Genomic DNA, 18,383 nt, shown 5'->3' with positions numbered 1-18,383 from the left:
GCCACCTCTACCACGACCACGTCCTCGGCCGCGCCAATTTTGTTGGAAAGACTGGCCCTTTTCTTCAAAGTTGTTTCCATGCCCGCGACCTCCGCCGCGACTGAAACCACGACCTCCACGGCCGCGTCCTCTTCCTCGTTGATGTTGCGCGTACATCGCCTTGTCCTCCCTGATAGTTGCTTTCGCTTGCAATGCCTCATCAATTTTCTCTTCTTTCTTCTTCTTCTTACGTTGTTCATGTGCTTCAAGAGATCCAGCTAGCTCATCGATTGTTAGCTCTTCCAAATTCTTCGATTCTTCAATAGCACAAACTACATTTTCAAAGTTCTCGGTCAATGACCGTAGAATCTTTTCAACAACCCTTCCATCTGTGAGGGTTTCACCGTTGCGTTTAAGCTGGTTCACCACGGTTTGAACACGCGTGATGTAGTCGGATACTCCTTCCGACTCTTTCATTTTCATTGCTTCCAGCTCGCCTCGAAGAGTTTGAAGTCGTACTTGCTTAACCCGGTCTGCGCCTTTGAAAACTGTCTCCAACTTGTCCCACGCTTCCTTTGAAGTCGTCGCACCGGCAATTTTCTCAAAACCCGACTCATCTACTGCCTGAAACAATAGATATAGAGCGGTTTTATCTTTCATGCGCGTCTCTTTTAGCGTCTTCAACTGATTTGCCGTCAAGTTTGTTGGATCCGAGTCTTCATAGCCATCTTTGACTATCTCCCATGCGTCTTGAGCACCTAGCAAAGCCCGCATTTGAATACTCCAGTTGTCGTAGTTCAATTTGTTTAATCGTGGCAATGGCATTTGTCCTAACGATGTACTGCCGGAACTCATATTGGCTCTATACCAATTTGAAAATAAGAAGAGTGTTTTTAGAGGTAAATGATTGGGAAACTTTAAAGAAACTCTCTAGAAAAATCTTAAACAAATATTTTCCTTTGTATTCTTGTTTCTTGCTTTATTCTCAGCAAATACAACACAATTTATAGACTTTTACATGGTAACAAACTTATAAAAATAGTACATAATTAACAACCAAAAAACTGCAACGTTTAATGGTGACCACTGGTTATTAAAATAGCCATAACTTATTATAAACACGTCCAAACAATCTGATTCTCTCTCCATTGCAAACTAAACTTCCGGGGCTTCAATTTGATAGGTTATACATCAATAATCCATAACCATTTGCCTCTTCAAACGAGTGGTTAAAACTGACTTGCTATTTTGAGTTTATTGTTGTAACACGCAAAGCTTCGAGCATAGACTATTATGCTTGAAAACACTTTGTGTGCTTACTCTCTTCTGTCACCTCCCTTACCATCACGACTATGTCACCTCTGCTGATAGTCGATCGTACCTGCAAATATATGGGTGACGATCTACGATCAATATGAATATATTAAGCGACGTATATATTACGTTTATTATTATATTATTACCTGGTATTTCAGAGGCTCCGGAGAAGCTGATTCCTCCGGGGGTTTGTTAGCCATCAGAGAGAGAGAGAGAGAGATTATTGATTTCTTTTTTCTTTTTCACCGAGTTAAGAAGAGGAGCGAAAGATAGAGAGAGATTATTGATTTCTTTTTTCTTTTTCACCGAGTTAAGAAGAGGAGCGAAAGATAGAGAGAGAGTAACACTCTCCAAAATAAAGAGCACACACACTGACACACTCAACGCTCTGCTACTATTATAATGCTTTAACCCTAATGCTTTAACCCTATAGGCTACATAAGCTAGCTACGTCCATTCACCTCCCATCCTTGGACCACCGGAAAACCTCTGCTACTCTCCTCAAAACCTGGTGGTACATCTCTTCTCTGACATCACTCGTGTTTTCTCGTCAATCAGGTCATCTCGCAAAAACCAAACTTATTAGATCTTTATTAAACTCGTAATACAGTGAAAATAATATTCTTAATAATATCGGTGAAAGAAAAACAGCTTTAGAAGCAATGTCGTACTTCCATAACGAAAACTAAAACTTGATAGAATATTCGTGAAGTTATGCATTCAAATTCAACTCACGGATAAACTTTTTCTAATAGAAATCGACCACTTGAAAGAAAAATCCAAATCATACATAAGTTATTAAATTGATGATAATAATAATTAAATAATAAAGCCAGGCAGGGCATGAATAACACCAGATCATTTTGACAAAAAGGTTTGACCTCTATGTTGTCTTTTTCTAGGTAGGCCAACAATTTAGCTCCCAAATTTTCTTTATTTGTGTTGAAAAGTTTTCCTGAATTCTTCGTAATAGAGATGCAACAATACACTTTATTCTTATTATTAAAATTATAAAAGCACCACTCTTTGTTTTGTCTTTGCGAGATACAGGTTTACCGTAGTTTTTAATGAATCGTGCAGTAAACTCTGGAACTTAATGACTACCAAAATAAGGAGGTTCATTTTTACAATCGAAACTTAGGTTAGGGTGATTTATGTGCAGGAAAAAAATAAAATAAAAACGGTGTATAGAAATTTCTCTTTTAAAGCATGCAATTGGAAATAATAAACCCTGGCATTAAATTGTTCTATTTTCTAATCTTTAATTTTATTATGACCGACTAAAATAGGAAAATGACTAATATTGTTTTTAAATTTAGAAACCCAAGTATACCATCTAGCGCTGAAAATATAAAAACTATCGGTTTTTAGTAAAATTAGACCACTCGATGGTTTCCCAACCATAAACCATCTTCGAAGTTTGAACAATATGAAAGCAGTATTCTTTGAATTAAATTGATTTAGACGGTATTTGTTTAATTAGATAATAACTTTTTTAACTTGATGAGCATAATTAAGGAAAAAAAAGTAGTACATAAACTTAAAACAAAATTGTTTCAACGTACAACGTCAAATTGTTCGGTCTATATTTTCGTACTTGTTCAATTTAAGTTAGTAAAGCCACGTGATCGGTCACTCTGTTATCTTCATCTAAAGATCTTCCTTGAAATATTCTCCTCCTCGCCATCGTTGCCTGCAACATTACAATATCTTACACGTATCAAAGTCCACAGTTATTAATAATAAAACTTTGGAATGGAATGTTAAAATACTAAGTTCAACCCAATGTCCATGAATGTTCCAATTACGATCAACCGGTCTATACGATATAAATCATTTAAGAAATATAGATTATATCTTAAACGCCACGAAAGACTAACCTTATTTTCCCAATTTGTGAAAATTATGACTAGAGAAAGAAGAAGTGATTGTAGAAATGAACCAAGCACAATCCCAACCCAAAGTCCCGTTCCTCTGAAGTCGAACCAAAATCCGAGTGTGACCGAAATGGGAATTCCGGCGAAATAGTAGGCTCCAAGGTTGACAAAGGCTCCCAAATCTTGCCATCCACATCCTCTGGCGATCCCCGAGAGGACACAATGTAAGCTATCGAATACGACCCCAATGCAAATTAGAGCGGCCATTGAGGTCACGTATTTCACGACTTCCGCGTTATTACTAAAAAGGTGACCCAAAACGCTACAGCCGACAAAGAGAGTCGAGCTCATGAGGAGAGCCTCTGAGACCGCAAGTGACATGACTGACTGCACGACGAGCCGAGCTGCTCGGGGATTACCGCCTCCTAATTCATTTGCCACTCTCGTTCTATTCTTAAAACAAAATAAACAATATGTAAAATAAATCGCTAGTGTTTCAACATGTTAAGAATCTCATGTCAGAAAAATATGAAGAGGCCAAACAAGATTTATAAGGTCACAAGTTACTCTTTTCATTTTCAATTGATTTTTGAGGTGTCTAATATATTGTTGAATTTGACTCATAGTAAGTGAGCTCAAAGAGACAGCATCATATTAATAATCACCGCTCCTAAAATTATACACATATAAGTGTAAATAAGTTGATTATTCTATATTACTACTTTTTTTCTTCAAATTAGACAGATTTATGAGTGTTTAGTTACAAACAAGTAAATTGTTGAATTTGACTCATAGTAAGTGAGCTCAAAGAGACACCATCATATTAATAATCACCGCTCCTAAAATTATACACATATAAGTGTAAATAAGTTGATTATTCTATATTACTACTTTTTTTCTTCAAATTAGACAGATTTATGAGTGTTTAGTTACAAACAAACAAGTAAAAGTGTCAATTTTGTCACTATTAGTTACATGTTTGTAACTAAACACTCTTAGATCTGTCTAATTTGAAGAAGAAAAAAATAATGTAGAATTAACCCTTATTTACTATCACTGGTGTCCAAACCTTGCACTTAGAACCAGAAATAACAATTAACTCAACAAACTTTACAAGGTCACGTGTTTAATTCTCCATGCTATAGCAACAATTGTTAAGGACGTCCCACGTCGAATAGATAAAAGACCCAACAAAACATATAAGGTAATTTATATCTTATAGTTTTTTTTTTTTAATTTTTATTGAGCTGCATGATAGAATGAATAAAGATGAGTGTGCCGCAAATAATTAACCGTTATTACCTTGCAGCCGCGCTAAGCCCTTCGGGTATTGTGTAAAGGGTAGTGATGGTTGATAAACTGTTTTCAAAAAATTGAAAGACGAATATAAGATATCAATTATTCATCAAGAAATAAATGTTGAGATATCTTTTGTAATAATAGTTTACTTATTGACAGGATATTAAACTCGTGACTCCCAAAATGACCAATAAAAGTGTACGGAGAATAAATATTAGGATGGAGAATACAATCAGAATTTCAACGGCGTACATACTCTCAGAGAAACGTATTCAAACCATATAAGCATGCAAACATAATAATTACATTAATGCTCAGAGTATTCCATCCTAAAATACATACATATATAGGTCTTTAACATGCAAAATTGAAATAGCCTTGGGAAAAAGAATTATTTATGCACGTGTTTGTAACCGTTGTCCAAACCCAAAATTGTAGTAGTACGTATAAATATATAGATCGATGGCATACCATATCGACATGACTGAAGACTCAAGCTCGGGATTAGGAAGAAAGCCGGAGAGTAAAATGAGAAGCTCAAATGACCACCACTCAAGGCTTGCAAAATATAAATCAGAAAAGAAAATAAATGCATAGTGAACTTAATACGAGCTAATTTAACTTAAAAGGTAAAATGTATGTTACCACGCCATCACCGCGGAAGGAACAGCGAAGCGCAAGAACTCTCGGAAACCACAGAACACCTTGGAAGAAAGTGGGGCCCGCGTGGCCTCGCACGAGGGTGAGAATCGCATGTAAAGAGACAACAAAATCACGTTGAGCCAATAAGAGACACCGATGGACACAGCCGCCCCAAGATGCCCTAGCCCGAACCGAAACACGAGGGTCCAACAGAGCGCCACGTGGCACAACATAGAGGCGAGCGAGCTCGCCAACAAAGGAGCGATAAGGCTCTGCGATTGGAAGTATCGCGCGAGGGGCTGAAGGGCTGCATAGGCAAAGAGCGCGGGGACAAGAAAGAGAGCGAATCTCCCGGCTTCTTTGGATATCAACGGATTTTGTCCCATCAAAACTAATATCTTTCCCATAGAAATCCAAATGAGAGAGAGGGAGGCACGTAAACGCAAGGGCTACGATCGCTGTGTTTGTTTGGGCTCCGACCTTTTTGGATTGCTTAGCACCGTAGGCTTGGCCAGAGAGAGTCTCCAACGCGCCAGCCATTCCATACTTGCCAAGTCAAATAATCTTCAAAAATTTAGTTTTTTTTTTTCACTTAAATGAAGGATTTTGTTTAGGGCTAAAACCGGTTTGGTTCAATTTGGTTTAGGCCCGTTTTAGAAATCGAAATTGAATTTTTCGGCTTTCAAATTTTTGGACCAATAACTGGATCCAATTGATCCAAGGAAAAATGGTATGAAATAGCCAATTCAAACTATGACTTTTGCAAAATAGCCATAGTTTCATTAGGTATAGCAAAATAGCCAATTGAGAGTACTACGACTTTTAATCCTGCCTCGATTAATTTTAATCCATCTTTCATAAAGCTTACATTCTGTCTTTATAGTTCGTTAGGATTAAATTTAATCCAGCCTAGATTAATCTTACTTTGGCTAGTTTGCTTATAGTTGACAAACTATGGTTATTTTGCAAAAGCTTAAGTTCTATTTGGCTATATAGCCGCTTGACCCTTGATCCAAATCAAAGTTATACAAATTTTTGGTTAACCGAATTTTAATTATCGATATCCAGTTTGAAAATTGATTTAAAAAGAGGTTATGAAGGTCTGAAACTGGTTATTCAAAAATTGATTATCCGGTTTCATAACCGGTGTCAGTTCAAAACAAAGTCATTTTCATATAACTTTGTTTCAAATTAGAATTAAAAAAAAAAATCAGTTAATATGTTTTAAAAACGGGTTATTCTGTTTCATAACTAATTGAACATGTTCAAATTGATTATCGGATTTTAAAACTGATGGCATATATACGTCGCTATAGCACAAATTAATTATTAAACTACATTAAAATTTAACTATTTGATACCGTTTTTCCATTATATACGCATATTAGCAAGGGCAGACCCACATGGGGTCATGGGGGTGGCCCATGTCACCCCAACTTAAAAAAAAAAAATTCATTATGTGCTCTTTTTTTATTTTTTTTTATTTTTTTCATTTCTTTGGTATTTTAATATATTATATCAAAGGCAAAAAAGTCCAAAAAGCCCTATTTATTATTTTTTTTTTTGTAATTTAGCTTTAATACCTTATTTTATTGTAATTTGGTATTTTCTTTTTTTATTCTTCCTGACTTCTCTAGTACCGATCTACTCTTTTGCCACGACTATTGAGGACTAGGCTTCAAATTGAAAATTTATTTATTTATTTACTTTTTTTTTTTCTAGAGTCAGAACATCAACATCATGAATTTGGAATAGTGACTTTATGAGAGGTATCAATTTTTATTTTCAAATTCGTTATACTGGAAGTAAAATAGTGGAATATTCAATATTGTATCCATCTACACTGTAATCCGTTTAGTAGAATTTTATCACGTTAATGTGCAACAACTGCGTTTTTCCACGCCACTGGTTATCATGACAATAAAAAGAGAAATTTTTTAAGTCCAAGAAAATTTGAATACAATAAGATTTTTATTCAATAAAATCTGAGTCCCGGCACATTAACGGTATCTCAAACCTACTAGTATATTTTTTCTTCCTTTTAATTTCTTTATAGTTTCTACTATATCAAACATATAAAATATTATAATTAGAGAAGACTACCAGAAATATGGGATACAACTACAGTTTTTTTTTTTAACTCCAGTTTAGCCTTTTAATGGAGTCTTTGAATACAGACTACGGTCACCTTTTTTTAGGTCTATATTAGACTCCAGTCGAATATAAAGCTGTAGATAATGATCTATTTTTCTCTACAGCTAATATAAAAAAGTAGTGGTAATACTCAAAAAATTAAAAATGATCAAAATTTCACCATTTTTAAATGGAGGGAAATTTTCCACAAAATTTTGACACATTTACACTACAATCAAAGGTAGAGAAGGAGTTGTAATACTCAATACATAAAAAATTACCAAAATTTTTACAAGGTGGGAAATTTCCCTCCACTATCTTTTGGAAATTTCCCTCCACTATTTTATTTAGCCAAATTGACTAAGTATTAGAAACATTATATCACTCATGTTAAACATATCAGATTCAACGAAAAATAAGAAAAAAGAAAAAGAAAAAAGAGAACCGAAGAGAGAGACACCGCGATAACCACCGCTGCGAAAAACACCGCCACTATCACAAATATCTCACCCCGATCATGCTCACGGGTAAATCCCTCTCTCCGAATCTCAGTCATCTCTCTACTCAGTATTTCCCTCTTCTTCTTCTTCAAATTTCTCAAAGGATAATAGGGTTTGAACCTCTTTTCCTGGCTCGGTTTGCTTCTTCCACTACCAGAAAATTGGTTCTAGGGTACCTAGGGTTTCATCTGAGATGTTTGGGTTGATAGAATCTCTCTTTCTCACTCTTCCTAACTCTGTCTCTAACTCGCAGACCCGGTTCGCCGTGTTCCTGGACGATTCTTCACCGTCCCTCTCTGTGGCCATTCAATATTTTCCGCCCCTCTCCGTCGCCGTACGATTCTGCTCCATCGCATGTTAATGTTTGGGTTTCGGCGAACGTTAATTGCAGGTAATTTCATGGATTTAGAGTTTCGATTTTGAACTCTGATTTTGGGTTTCTGAAATTGATTGAACGTGGTTTGATTCATCTCAGTTGATTTGAATTTATCTTGTCTAATTTAGTGGGTCTGATTGTGATTTTTTGTGAGTTGAGATGTAGGGTCTAAATGATTTCACAATGGCTTCAAGAAAAGTTGAAGAAGCAAGGTTTGTATTTTTCGACTTTATTTCTTCTTTCACAATTTTTTTTACATTATTCGATTCCCATTTTTTGTTTTCTTGATCGTAATACGAAAATAACCAAATATGTTAAGCTTGGAGGCGATTTCAAGCGGTGCAATGGCTCAAGAGCTTAGTGGGTACGTTGGGATTGTCGAACGAGCCTTTGAAGAGAAAATTCCTTTCTTGCTTAAGAAATGGAATCATTCTCTGCAATACCATCAACAAGATTCACCCAGGAGCCGTTCCCAAGGTATCGATTCGCATTCTGATCTCATCTCGTTTATGAACCTTTAAATCCTCATAACAGGATTGTTAAATCTCCCCCTGTGATATCCGAGTCCCTTGGGTTTACATTATTTAAAGTAATAAATTTTGAGCCCGGGAAGAGCGGCGGCGGAGGAGGAGAGTTTATCGATCTTCCGGCGATGGTGAAGGTGGCGGTTCTGGAGGAGACGACGATGGAGGTTTTCGACGCGGAGGTGATCAAAGGGATTCGGAGCCCGATGGAGGAAGGGCTGATTCAGGCGCTGAAGCTCGCGATGGGTTGTTGTGCTCCGGTGCCGGCGGTGAGGCCGGCCATGGACGAGGTGGTCAAGCAGTTGGAGGAGAATAGGCCTAGAAACAGGTCTGCTTTGTATAGCCCTACCGAGACCAGGAGTGAAATTGGTACACCTTTCTGAGGTTTTTGTTTTTTTTTTAAGTTGGCTTTTCTTTTTCATTATTGTTTCCAGTGTTTACCAAAGGACAAAGGGGTTATTTATTTAGGCGATCATATTGATGATAGTTTTTTTTTAAAATCTTTATGGAAGTTTTCTGTCTGGCTAGATGTACATCAATATCTTCTCTTTATTAAAAGTGTTTATTCTCTAAAAAATAAAAAAATAAAAATTGTTGTGAAAATTAGGAGGCTGGAGAATGAAAGGATTTCTTTAGGAAATTCCTTGACAATTCCATCTCTTTTGATCGACCCTTAACACAAGTAAAGAAAAGAAAAGAAATTAACTACATAATCGAGAGAGAGCTGAGCGTGATCGAGAGAGAATCAGCGAGACAGAGATTGGGCATGAGATTGAAACACGTTGAGAAAGAAAAGAGGGAGAGAGACTGAGAGAAAGAGAAAGAACAGGATCACAATTAGAAGAGAGTCATAGAAGTTTGTTTATCTCATAAGAAGATGTACGGCAAATGAGCTGTAAGTGGATTCTCGCCAGTTATTCACGAGTTTCTGAGGTAATTTTCTCCTCTTCTATTCGTGAATTAGGGCTTCCTTTTGATTCCGCTTGATTTCGGAAATTGAATGGTTTGAGGATAAATTTGATGGCGATGTTTATGATTCACATCGTTCTTGTTTCTCGCGTGCCTTTGTTTGGTTTGATTGTGATTCTCTTGAGTTAGGTTTCATGAATTTGGGGTTTTTGTGGGTAAAGGGTTCTTGATTATTGGTGCTGAATTGATGCTTGATTTGTGATGATCGTTGAATTTTTCAGAATCTTTGTATGATATATCCACTGCCAATATTATTTCATATTAGGTCTGATTGTTTCAGTTTCATTACAAAAAATAAATATTTAACCCATTCCTTTAAATCACAAGTCCAAATGAGCTTAGTCAAGCTTGGTAGTGTTTTGAACTATTTTTCTGCTCTTGATTCTTTTCTTTCTTTCTTTGAACGGGTCAGGAAAGAGATGGAAACGGTAGACCAAAGCATAGCATAGCGGGTAAGTTGTAGAAGTTAGACTTGCATACTTTTTAGGGAAAATATAGGGTGTTGATCTGATTATTTGAGCTTAGTGATATTGTTGAAGTAAAGCAAATAATTTCTTGCTAATATTCATCCATGTGGTTATCAGATCTGTTTCTATGCATTCATCAACACTCATTACTTGTTAGACTATAGAAGCAAGTTATCTTGTAATAAAAAAAGTTAGAATATTTGATAGTAGTCAGAATACAAGTGTGAACGAGTTTGTTGTGTTAAGTCTAATAACGGTTATTCATTTGGATTCTTAGTTTTATTTTTTTATCAGATTATAATGAATCAGCAAATTAAGCAAAAGAAGTAAAGGCACCCCATCTTGTACCATTTTTTAGAATAAGGCAATTGATGTTATTATTGTTATGCCATCTTTTTCTTATGGTAAAAACGACGCCTCAATTGCAAAAACGACGCCTCAATTGCAAAAACGACGTTACAATATAAAAGGGCAATTTAGTCAAATGCCAAAAATATGCATGACTAAAAACAAGCGAATTTTCAACAAGCCAAGCGACAAGCGAATTTTCAACAAGCGAATTTTCAACAAGCCAAGCGACAAGCGAATTTTCAACAAGCCAAGCGACAAGCGAATTTTCAACAAGCCAAGCGACATGTTTTCCCTATAAATAGCTCACTCACACAAATCAAAAAAAGAGAAAAAAGAGAACGGACTCTGAACAAAAAATTCTCTCAACCCCAGAGACTCTCAACCCCAGAATTCTCTCAGCCAGATACTCTCCCAACTTCAAAATTATCCCGGATCATAGACAAAGATCGAGAACCATCTCTCGGCGGGAGGAAGAAAAACAAAAATCCAAGAATCCACTCAAATAGAAAACACATCTGGCCCTGAACTACGTCATGACCTGATCTCGCAAAGCGGGTACGTAGGCAGCTCACGAAGAGAACGGTCACGCCCCCCCAGGCGAGCTCGACCTCCAGGCAGGGCGATCTCCAGGCGAGCTCACCCTCCAGGCAGGGGCAATCTCCAGGAGCGCTCGACCCCCCCAGGCGAGCTCAACCTCCAAGCCGAGCTCGACCCCCAGGCGAGCTCAACCTCCAGGCGAACTCGACCCCCTAGGCGAGCTCGACCTCCAGCCAGGGTCGACCTCCAAACCGAGCTCGACCCCCAGGCGAGCTCGACCCCTTAGGCGAGCTCGACCTCCAGCCAGGGTCGACCTCCAAACCGAGCTCGACCCCCCAGTCGAACTCGACCCCAGGCGAGCTCGACCCCCCTAGGCGAGCTCGACCTCCGGCCAGGGGCGACCTCCAAACCGAGCTCGATCCTCTAGGCGAGCTCGACCTCCAGCCCGGGTCGACCTCCAAACCGAGCTCGACCCCCCAGGCGAGCTCAACCTCCAGACGAGCTCAACCTTCCAGGCGAGCTCAACCTCCAGGTAGGGGCGACCTCCAGGCGAGCTCGACCCCCCAGGCGAGCTCCCTCCAGGCAGTGCGACCTCCAGGCGAGCTCGACCTACAGGCAGGGCGACCTCCAGGCGAGCTCGACCTCCAGGCAGGGCGATCTCCAGGCGAGCTCGATCCCCCAGACAAGCTCGACATCCAGGCAGGGGCGATCTCCAGGCAAGCTCGAACCCCCAGGCGAGCTCACCCTCCAGGCAGGGGCGATCTCCAGGAGCGCTCGACCCCCTAGGCGAGCTCAGCCTCCAGACGAGCTCGACCCTCCAGGCGAGCTCGACCTCCAGGTCAGGAATCAAAGACGAAGAACGCATTCCCGAAGAAGAAGAAGGCAAAGCATTGTTTCCCTCTTTACGATTCTAAGATCCTCTGAAGCTCCCGGACGCTTTGGGCCGATCCAATACTAGGCACGTGACTATTCCCGGCACGCCACGTGTCCTCAAATGTTAAATCCAAAAAACGGCTTAACAATTATGACAAGATATTAATATTGATTTCAAGATATTAATATTGACAACGCTAGTAACCATTCAGATGGTTGTGGTCAGATTCAAAACGATTAAATTATGAGATGTGTGTGTGTGTGTGTGTGTGTGTGTGTGTGTGTGTGTGTGTGTGTGTGTGTGTGTGTGTATTTTTGTTTAGGTACGTCTCTTTGTGTGTTATGTTAGGTAAGTCTGATTTGATCATGTGTGTGTGAAATATTAGTGTTAGTTCTAATTAGTGTTAAGTTCAAAGCTAAACCATGTCTCAGGGTGTTAGTACATGATGTGGCTTTTTCTTATGTCTCAGGTGTTTATGATTTTGTGTGATTTTGGTGTGTGTTTTTCCCTTGCCTGCAGGTTCAATGGGTTCACTATATTAACTTTGCTTGTAGGGTCTCCTTCAAAAAAAAAAAAAAAAAAAACTTGTAGTGTCATAAACAAATTGTAAGTAATTTATCTCTTCCAAATATTTGTAATGCCAAATTTATGCATGTAAATGTAAATGATATTTATGATTTATGGGTTATTAAGTTATATAGCCACACGGATATAGTGGATTGAGATATAGCCCACCTTTGGTTAATTTCTTGTAAATAGCCAAGTAAACTTATTAACAAATTAATAGAAGCCTTATTTAACACAACCAAACATATATTTTAGGTAGTTAATTGGCTGCCACGTATGCAAGTTGGCTATTTACAAATTATTTACCAAAGGTTTGCTAATTTACAATTCCTATAGTTTAGGTGGCTTACGTAGCCAATTTTTTGTTGATTTAATGAAATATGAGATTTTTTTATATTATTATTAGGTATTTTTTGGATATTCATTTATTATAAATGTAATTTAGTATATATATTTATTTAAATATATATTTTTATTAAATAAATTGCTCTACATAAATAAGATGTAGTCTATATTGTTAAAATAGAATTTCATGGATATAAACTACAGTTAAAAAATGTAGTCTTCAAGAGAAAAGACTGGAGTCATAGGCAAAGAGATAAGACTCCAGTGCAATAGATGCCACAAAAACACAGTAGTCTATCTAACTCAATTAATTATAGGGCAAACTAGCAACGTAGCCAAATTGAAACGTGGTTTTTGAGATCTAGCCAACGTTTGGTTAATTTTTTAATCTAGCCAATTTTTGAAATTTACGGGTACAAAATAACTGAAATACCCCTAAGTAATTATAATGCTTTCTTTTTAAAAGTAGTAGCCAACGTTTGTAGAATACCAAATTCAAAAGATATGTTTAAATTAAAGGCAATAGTTTTATAAGGGAATTTTTTAATCCTGTCATTTGATTACACAATCGGGTACAATCTCACAACCATCTAAAAAGGGATATCATTTAATATTCAAAGATCTTTCTCTCTCCATACTTTTCATTTCACTTTCAAAGAGACCCACCAAAAACACCGACATCTCCAAAATCACTGCATCCGGCCATGAAAGCTTCAACATTATCAATCTCTCAACCTTTGACATTTTTGTTGCTCGACTTGTGATCAATTCAGCTCCGTTTCTATTTAAAAAATTTACTAAAATTAACATAAATTAAACCAAAATAAACAGAAAATTTACACATAAACTTGAATATGGGGAAGTTGTAGAGAGAGATTGAGTTTGGTGGGTCTGAGCCTTAAACAACGATGAGGAATATACACACAAATTTACAAAAATAAACAGAAATATTCAACAGAATTGATATTCATCCAAAATCAACTGCATCCGGCCATGAAAGCTTCACCATTATCAATCTCTCAACCTTTGACATTTTTGGGTCCGAATACCTTCATTCAGAGGCTGAATCGGACTTGCTGAGAGCGGAAAATTCTACTAAAATCTTGTTCGACGGCGGCGAGCATGGGCTTCGTAATCTTCTGGAATTGCCGCACTGTTTTCAAGAGAGAGAGAGAGAGAGAGAGAGAGAGAGAGAATCATATCTAGTCCTTTAATGGTAGAATTTGTTGTTAAAAAACGTTGTGTGATAACTACCAAATCAAATTGGCTAGATATCATTTGAAAGAATTTTAATTTTAAATAGATTTAAATATAAACCGATTGTACTATAAAAAAGGAAAGAAATTCAAATAGTAGAGACGTGTATTAAAGTCTCAAAAATAATAAACGTTGGCTGTAAAAAAATGATTCCAAACGTGGGCTGCAACTTTTTTTTAGCCGATTTTTCTAAAATGGACAAAGATGTAATTTTCATCATGATTAATATAGGCCACGTCATCACTTGTGGCTATATTTGAAAGTTTATTTAAACGTCGGTTAGATTGCAATTACCACGTTTGAAGTGGCTTATCTCGTAGAATTATTGTTAATTATAACTACTCTTTAAAAATGTAGTGTTTATTGACTCTCAACTTGAACAACTACATTATAAAAATGTAGTCTTCAACAGAAAAGAATGGAGTCATAGGCAAATAGATCCAGTGCAATAGATGACACAAAAACGCCGTAGTCTGTCTAATTAAATCAATTAAGACTACTTGTTAAAACTTTAGTGTTTTTTTCTTATGTAATTGAGTTATATATAACTACATCATAACGCTGTAGTATTTATAGATGAGACTAGTAAGACTACATCTATAAAATGTAGTTATATATTTTAACTACAGTCTTATAAAACAGATACACTACGGCCAAAAACTGGAGTCATAATCAAAGAGATAAGACTCCAGTGCAATAGATGACAGTCGGTAAACTGTAGTCGACTTAAAATGACTACGGTGTTCGGCAGTAGTTAGAGGCCAAATTTCTGGTAGTGAAGAGGGCCCACTAATACAGCTCAAAACTTTCACTTCTTCCACCATTTCACTCATTAGCCCTAAAAAACCATCTCTCATCGATCTTCTTCTCTCTTTCCACCAACCTCTCTCTTCTCTCCTCTTCCATGCTCTCTCTCTCTCTCTCTCTCTCTCTCTCTCTCTATATATATATATATATATATATATATATATATATATATATATATATATATATCTCTCCCTCACACAATTGATTATAAATGAGATCAAATATTTATCATTTTTATTTGATTTCATAAATGTTACATATGGAATCAGGTAACATTATCCCCAGTGGCAATAATATTGTGGTGATGTTTCTTTTTACCCCGTCAATCTAACAAGATACATTTTATGGTGATGTTTTTAAGTGTGGTTCAAAATGAATATTGACAAACATGCATGTAGGTTCTTGCTCTTTTTTCCTTTTTACTTGACATCTTAACAAGATAGGAATGATGAGACATTCGTCACACACTCAAGCAATTACCAATTTGCTTTTTTCTTTATTTATTTATTTATAAAATGTTAGAAAAAGAAGTGCTCTCTCATGAGTCTTGAATATCAGAGCCATGTTTTTGTTTGTTTGTTTTGTGTTATATTCAACGAGATAAATGGATAGATATCATTAAATCCGTCCCACGCATTGAATTTTCTGTAACTAAGGACATCTCTTGTCTTTTCTGTTTGACTTGGTGTCTCCCATTTTTGTAAATACATAGTTACATAATCTCCAAAATAATTAGGATAAAATATGTGTTTCGATATTTTCGCGCGCAAGTGCACATATCGTCCACGTAGTAAAGTGTACACGAAGTATGGATATCGATCCTACGAAGAAAAAAATGAATTATTGATTTAATCAATGAGACACGAACTTAAAGAACGTTGAAAAAGATGTCACAAAGTAAAGAAATATCGGGATTTTACGATAAAGGGAGATAAAGGACTAAGCCTTCACGAGTTTATTCAACGGTTTAGATTCATGGGCGTAACACACAATTAGTATCATTCAAACTTTGCTAATAACGCTCACGTGTTATCACTAAATCTCTCTCGAACATATAACAATATATGTCAATATATCCGGAAAATTTTCTCTCAATCTCAATTCCTAAAACATGACAAGCATTAAGTTAAAGAGCGTTCACACGATTCTATAACAACCTAGCTATGTCTAACCTAGGAATATATTACAGTAATTCAAACTAAGCACACTAACAACCTAATCTTTCTCAAACGTCAATTTGAAATAATAAATCATGCACAAGGTCACGAATCTCGCGAAAACTAGTTCACCCCAAAAACGAGGCTAAAGTGTGCTTTTTAAGATTTAGGTCTGATCCCTTGGGTTTCCACTAATTTCGGAGCAATCCGAGTCATTAAAACTGATCGAATGGTTAAAAACCACTAAAAAATCTTTAATTATCGCTTCTGTCTGGCAGTAAATTGCGGCGCGCAGTCGCTTCTATCAATAAATCCAATAATTTTGTGACGACCCGACTTTTCGGACCGTCATACTAAGCTTAATTCTCTTACTTAGAAAAAAAAAGTGGATAATTTATAAAGTTTGGACTTTAAAATAAAACAATCCTTGCAAATAACCAACATTTGAAATCTTACAAAACAATTTGATGAATATAAGAGAAAATATTTAATTCGGAATTCCAAACTAAAGTAGATGGTTGGAATATTCAACGGAAATAAAACCATAAAAATTCAACTTCAGTTTTGCAAAACTAATTAAACTTGGAAAGTATCTTAAGCATAAAATTTCAAACCGAGTGTTTAGGAAATTTCGTAGCGGAAGTCTTTTAATTAAGTGAGCGGAACCACAACCCAACCCCTTAGCCATCGAACGCCGCTGATCCACCCTCCTCACTTATTTATTTGTTGCTTACCTACAATACGGACGAATACACATAATATGAGCTAACGCTCAGCGAGAATAACTATGACTCACAAAAAAGATGAGTAATGCGATGCATGATCCGGTTATTAGTGTTTTAAATTCTAATAGTGTCATGGTCTTTCGTATCATAAGTCTTATCATATTTTATTCGGGGTTCCCCTAGAGTAGTCGTACCAATTTCAGTGTACACTTTGGAAACGAACTACGGGGCTGTGACCTCCCATAGTTCGCACCATCTAATAAACATATCATATGAGAAAACTCCCTTTATGAGCCCGTAGGTCGGCTCGAGAGAATTCTCTTAATACCTCCGTAGCTCGAGGCGGTACGACTCTCTTACTTATCTTATCACTTGATTATTTGCGTTACATATAAAGATGACATATGACATAAACATAAATGAAACATGCTAATAAATAGAACATGTTATGCCAAAATTGTACTAAACTCATACATAAACTCATCATAACATGACATAACATATAATAATCACAATTCACTCAATAACGTATACATGCACATAAGGGATATCACACAATCAATCATATAACACATATTAACCAATTCAGAACACACACTCATCATAAATTAATTTTAAACTAATCCGTATTGTAGTGAGATTATTCTCACCTTATTGAGTCGGGGAAAAGTTCTTAGACTCCCGAACGATTGGAAAAGCTATTCGGCTCGGGACCTATTCGAACGGATAGGAATTAGGTTCTTAAAAGACACTTCTAGACATAACAAAGTTTCTGGAAAAAAATATCAGAGAAAGAACAGGGACGTCAAAAGACGAAAATACCCTTCGTTCTCGGTTTACGGGAAAAAAAATAATTTCAGAGAAAAATTCTGGAAAAATTTCAGAGCCTAGAAAATATAAATTTGAACATATTAGTCTTCAGTGATAAGACCAAAATTGGAGGTTTAGTTGACGAAAACAAAAGTCAAAGTATACAACGATAAAAAGATATTAGAGAAAACTGAAATAATTTGTATACCGGTCTGAAGATATTTCTTTCATACATAAATACACATTTAAAATTCATATAAAAATTATCATATATCAACGACGTACCAAAATATTTTGTATAAAAATTTCATATAAAAATATGTTTCGTAGGTATTTTAATTAAATACAAAACTACGTTGTTTGAATTAGAAATAAAAAGTCTGCGCGCTGATCGTAATTGATTTTTAGAAAAAAAACGGTTCGTCCAAAAACTTTGAAATTTAAAAGATGTATTACAAACATCCTGAATATTTTGGTAAATAAAATTCAAATCAAAATTCGTTTTGTAGCTATTTTATTAAAATCAAAACGCGCTGTTTGGATCATAAAAAAAAAGTTCTGCGTACCGATAGTAAAGGATTTTTAAAATAAAAAAAACGGTTACTCCAATAATCACAAAAAAATAAAACACACACTGACAACATCTTATATATTTTTGTATATAAAAAAAAACAGCTCAAACTAATATTTGTAGCTATATAAAACATTGTGTTTTCTACAGTACACAAAATTTATTTTCAGCCAGGAAAAAAAAAACTATCCTTTGATGTTCATAAGAAAAGAAAAGCAAATAAAAAGAAAACATTGATAGGGCTTATCTTCAGGGCATGAAAGTACCTTGATAAGGTTGAAAAGGATTGCTTATTAAGA

At 36.3% G+C, this 18,383-nt stretch overlaps 1 pseudogene; it reads right to left on the bottom strand.

The window, feature by feature from the left end:
• Nucleotides 1-2,902: 2,902 nt before the first annotated feature.
• Nucleotides 2,903-5,654, bottom strand: LOC149388588 (protein DETOXIFICATION 14-like; annotated as a pseudogene).
• Between the last annotated feature and the right edge of the window lie 12,729 nt (nt 5,655-18,383).

The sequence above is a fragment of the Urtica dioica genome, chromosome 8 (genome assembly GCF_054948205.1).
Source record: "Urtica dioica subsp. dioica isolate 48M chromosome 8, U.dioica_male_clone48M_v1_H2, whole genome shotgun sequence".
Taxonomy (NCBI): Eukaryota; Viridiplantae; Streptophyta; class Magnoliopsida; order Rosales; family Urticaceae; genus Urtica; species Urtica dioica.
Note: the sequence above shows the minus strand (reverse complement) of the source record. Positions and strands in the feature narration are given on the sequence as shown.